The following is a 5,518-nucleotide window of genomic DNA, read 5'->3' as shown; positions in this document are numbered from 1 at the left end:
AAGGAAACATATGTTCAACACTCACTTAAAATGCTATAATAATCTTAACAGCTCATTCATAAGTCAAATAGATCCAGCTGTCCTTCAGCAATTGTTTTGTAGAATAAAGCTCTTGCCAACTCTCTTTATATAAAAAATGTCAAAATAATCAAACAGATTGTGGGCGGCACGGTGGCACAGTGGTTAGCACTGCTGCCTTACAGCGCCAGAGACCCGGGTTCAATTCCCACCTCAGGCGACTGACTGCGTGGAGTTTGCACGTTCTCCCCGTGTCTGCGTGGGTTTCCTCCGGGTGCTCCGGTTTCCTCCCACAGTGCAAAGATGTGCAGGTCAGATGAATTGGCCATGCTAAATTGCCCCTAGTGTTAGGTAAGGGGTAAATGTAGGGGTATGGGTGGGTTGCGCTTCGGCGGGGCGGTGTGGACTTGTTGGGCCGACGGGCCTGTTTCCACACTGTAAGTAATCTAATCTAATCTAGACCTTAAACACCCATTCAAAATTGCATACCTCTGTTATGGACTACACCAGAGCCTCAAAGCATTCTCAAACAGGCAGCTCAGACCACAACTTTGCTATTTGTTTACGTACGTGTGCAGTGAAAATTACCCAGAGTAAGTCAGTTAGGTTGACTACTAGGTTTTAAAACAGACAAAAATGCATTCACAAAATTGCACAATGAAACACAAAGAATAGAAGAAAGACCCATGGAGAATTCAGTCTATCAAACGAGACTTCAGCATATTTTTCCGAAAAGACACAACAGTGCCAATGTGCAAGCTTCCTTTAAAAACTAGCATGGAATGGAACATTCCATTGAACACCTGTTTGGAGGTTGAAGTTGAAGGGCATGGAAGAGAGATTTCCCACACAGCTCCCCGTTGAACTTCCAACGAGTTCAAGAGTGAACTGAAACTGCTCAACTCAGCGAGCTAGAGAGCTGACCACTTCCCTTTCTTGATACAGGTCACTTGTAAAACGTGACCACCTTGGCCTGAATTCTCATCTGATTTCATGGAAATAAAAAGTCTTTTAAAATCCTTTCCATATCTGTACCAAACCAGACTGATCAGAGACTGGCCCGTTTTACTACCCCTCAGAAAAACATCAAGGACAGAGTTTTCTTGAACCAAGGAAGAGCTTTCTTTAAAAAAAGGGACAGGCTTTGTGATACATCTATTAGCAGTTCATAAATATGCCCAGTTAAGCAAACAGAACTTCAACACACATTCAAAGTCTATACATCTATCTCGTAAATCTGTCAATTTAGATGTTTGCTTTTTCTCTTGCAGATCTGCTGTCAGACCTGTCACCGATGCCATGATGCCAGCTTGGCATTCAAACCTGGGCTGGCTCATCTTTCTCTGCTTCCCATTGAGGGGCATATTGAGTGTCTGTACCACCGAGAGTGACAGTGAGTGCAGGAATGTCAGCTTTGTGCCAGGGTCCCGCTTGGCTGGGGATGGCTATGATGTGGTGACCCTGCAGCCCAAGGGTGCCTTTGTGATCGATGTGAACACCTGGCGCTTCACCAACGGGAGCTGTACCCTCTGCGACAATGGGCATCTCAGTAACGTGCGCCAGCGACTGCCCGTCTCACTGGTGGACTGGCGTACCATGAGCTCCTGCCAGCGCTCGCTCTCCAGCCAGCTCTACCATTCAGCTGCCAAACTGTCAGAGTCTGCCACATCGGCCATCACCAACGACTGGCAAGCTGACCTGCTCATCCTACCCGAAATGAGCACGCAAGTCAACTGGGTGCTGGCTGGCTCCAAGTCGAAGCTGGTGACTTTTGGCACGACCCATTCCAAGAGGGATCGCCACAGTTTCAGCAGTCACCAGTTCCAGTGCCTATACTACCAGTACCGGGTGAAGGAGAACCCTAAACTGGCGCCGGAGTTTGCCAATTCCATCTCCCGACTCCCTGACATCATCAACGATGACACCATATACTGGTACAGGAAGCTGGTGGCAACCTACGGCACCCATTACATCAAGGCAGTGGAGCTGGGTGGTAGCTTCAAAGATGTGACAGCTATTCCAACATGCCAAGTGGCATCTAAGGGCTACACTGCTGAAGAGGTTAAGGACTGCCTGTCAATGGAGGCCAGTGTCATGGTGGGGTTAATTGCAAGAGGCTCATTTAGTGACCAGAAGTGCCGGCAGATGGCACGTGCCATGAAGCACCATGATAATGTCTACCAGGCCTTCAGTGACCGGGAAGTGGAGTTGAATGGGGGCCAGACCAAGCAGAGCGCTGACCTCTTGTTCAACAAGGATGGCTCAGCGTTCACTCAATGGATGGTCACCCTACCCACCCACCCAGGCATGGTGCGCTATGCCCTCGCACCTCTCCACCACCTGCTTCCCAAGAATGATCCCAGGCATAAGAACCTGAGGCGCTACATCAGCTATTACATTGCAGTTAGTGCCCTCAACCAGCAATGTGGGATGGGGACACAGTGCCCACATGGCTCTTACCGTGATCCGCATCAACCATGCACATGCATGTGCCATGAGGACAGTCACGTGGACCGGAACTGCTGTTCCAAAGAGAAGGGGCTGGGCCACCTGGTGGTCATCGTCTTAAAGGGGCAGGGTCTCTGGGCGGACTACTTCTCTGCCGCTGACAGCTTTGTAGTGGTCAAGTATGGCCAGAAGTCGAGCAGGACCTTTGTGAGCTATGACAACAACAACCCCGTGTGGAACGAGAAACTGGACCTAGGTCACGTCAATGCCGAGAGCAGTCAGAATCTGATCTTTGAGGTCTGGGATGTGGATGTCAAATATGATGACCTCCTGGGCACTTGCAAGGACAGACTGACCTCTGGTGAGTACATCATCAACTGCCCCCTCCACTATGGCTCTGTGAGCTTATTCTACAGCTTCACCTGTGGCCCTCACCTGGATGGCGAAACCTGTCAATATTATAAACCTCGCCCTGCCAACTAGCCAATCAGCAATTAACTGGGCGTTGCATTCAGCACCATCCTTCTCAATACGTTACTGCCAACCCTTTTGGAAACAACAAACCTCATTGTGTATTTTTCCTGAACCTATCTAATGATAGCACCTTTCTCAGACTGCATAATGGCTACATCATCGTGGGAGGCTCAGTGCTATTACATCGAAATACTTTGAAGGCTTTTTCCAACCATGCAAGCAGCGCCCCACATCAGGAGGTGCAACTATGCTGTTTTCTAAGCAGATTTTTTTAGTCTTATATTTTTTCAATAAATCCAACTCAACAGCATTTAACCTGTTTCTGTGATGTGGAGGTGCATGAAAAGGGGTTTGGTTCCATTGGGATTGTGTAGAGTAGAAGTGAAAAGGATATGGGTCCACTATGATTATATAGCGTAGGATTTAACAGGAAGAGGAATGAGTTAATTGGGATTGTGTAGAGTGGCAGCGAGCAGGAAGGGGAATGAGTCCATTGGGATTGCTTAGAGTCGCAGTCTAAATGAAACGAGTTTGGGCTCATTGGGATTTTGTAGAGCGGGAGTGCTTTGGAAGGGATTTCGTTCCATTAGGACTCATGTAAAGATGGATGAACAGGAAGATCTTCATGTTCATTTGTAGTGATTTGGTGCAAATTGGATTTGTGTAACGTGTGAGTAAATGCGAACGTATTTGTTTGATAGGGCCAGTATGGACTGGGAGTCAGCAGGAAAGGTTTTGCATCTTGAAGCATTCTGTCAAGCGACATTGAATGGGAAGCAGCAAGGGACAATTCGGACTGTGCAGGATGAGAATTATCAGGCAGGGTTCAAGCTGCATTCGGAACTGTGTGGAGTGTGTCACGGACCAGACCAGACCAGACACTCTCAAAAATTTCAGGAAAGTAATCCAAACCCGTTTTCGAGTTGTCATAAGCAGGTGCACAGAGGACGTTACAGGAGAGATACAGGTGGCTCAAAAACTTCGCTTTCAGTAACATAGAAATCATTTGCAAGATTACTGACCGAAACATAATCAAAAGGGAACTGATTTGGACTCCGCCAGACCACTCAAAGCATTCTTCAGCAGGCAGTCCCAGACCATAACTTTGCAATTTATTTTGATTTTTGTACACTGAGAATTAGCCGGAGTAAAATAGTTAGATTATCTACTAGATTTTCAAACAGACAACATTTTGTTCTCAAAATTGCACAATGAAACACAAAGAACAAAATAAATAACCCGTACAGAACTCAGCCTACCTAAACTCGACTTAATTCTGCTGTTTCGAATATACACAAGAGAACCAACATATTAACTATACTTTAAAAATCAGTATAAATAGAATGCATGTTTATAGTTTGAAGTTGAAGGGCAGAAAGAGAGAGAGGAGGGGTTGAGAGAACTTCCACACATCTCCTTGTTGAACTCCTTGACAGGTCAAACGGGACTGAAACTGCTCAGATAGAGAGCTGACCACTCCCCCATTTTATACAGATCACTTCGAAAACATGACCACTTTGGCCTGCTTACATGTAAACTAAAGGCCTCTCAAAATCTTTTTCATCTCTGTAACAAAAACGACTGAATGGAGCCTGTCCCAGTTTATTGTCCATCTGAAAAGAAAACAATCAAGGTCAGAGTCTCCTTGAGCCAAGGAACAACAATTAGAATAAAAAGTGACAAACTTTGTTACAGGACAAAATGCAAAATAACTTAGCATTTCTCGAAACACAAAACGTAGCCACAACTGAATGACGTTTTTCCAAATTTATGCACCAATCACCACAAGCAGCCTGAACAAAAAGAAAATGAAAACCATCACCGGCTCTTACAGGAGAGATGTCAGACAAACTCAGCACGGAACACCTTCTTCTACGTAACTGTTTCGTTGGATTTCAAGCCAAAAATTGACCAGCAGCTCTGAACAACCAGACTGATAAAACTAAAACCAACCAGAGATACATGATCTGTGAGCACTAGCCACTTCGCTTTCATTGTACAAGTGTACAAGACATGAAAGCATTTAGCCTGACGCAGCATTTCTTACTTATCATCAAATTAGTCCTGAAATTCCTTCCAAACCAGGTACATCGGATATTTTGCCTTTATGACATCTCTCAAAGAAAACAAAGGACCACCTGACCCTATTAAATGAACAGCATCGTCACACCCCCACCTTAAAAAAGTGAACACACAATATCTAAAGATGTCTTCATGAATAAAACGCTTAATGTTACACTGTTCGTGCAGTACACATTTCTCTGGCCTGATTAGCAAGTTCACAGATGACACTAAGATTGGTGGAGCAGCAGACAGTGAAGGTGATTGCCAGATAACACAGCAGAATGCAGACAGATTGGAGAGTTGAACGGCGAATTGGCAAGTGCAGTTCCATCCAGACAAATGTGAGATGATGCATTTCTGAAGATCCAGTTCCAAAGCGAACTATGCAGTAAATGGAAAAGTTCTGGGGAAAATTGATGTGCAGAGAGATCTGGGTGTTTAGGTCCATTGTACCCTGAAGATGGCAGCGTAGGTGGACAGAGTGGTCAAGAAGGCATATGGCACACTTTCCTTC

The 5,518-nt window shown here is 45.6% G+C and overlaps 1 pseudogene across 1 annotated transcript in view; it reads left to right on the top strand.

Annotated features, from left to right (window-relative positions):
• The window catches only part of LOC122544467 (perforin-1 pseudogene), a 6,056-nt pseudogene extending 2,806 nt beyond the window's left edge, over window positions 1-3,250 (top strand). The window contains exon 2 of the transcript XR_015754033.1: window positions 1,290-3,250. The product of XR_015754033.1 is annotated as a perforin-1 pseudogene (transcript). The remainder of the gene's footprint in view (window positions 1-1,289) is intronic.
• Window positions 3,251-5,518: the final 2,268 nt, after the last annotated feature.

The sequence above is a fragment of the Chiloscyllium plagiosum genome, unplaced genomic scaffold (genome assembly GCF_037043375.1).
Source record: "Chiloscyllium plagiosum isolate Xiang-an unplaced genomic scaffold, Cpla_swu_hap1 HiC_scaffold_41, whole genome shotgun sequence".
In the NCBI taxonomy this organism is placed as follows: domain Eukaryota; kingdom Metazoa; phylum Chordata; class Chondrichthyes; order Orectolobiformes; family Hemiscylliidae; genus Chiloscyllium; species Chiloscyllium plagiosum.
The sequence above is the reverse complement of the archived record's forward strand: the minus strand, read 5'-3'. Positions and strand labels throughout refer to the sequence as shown.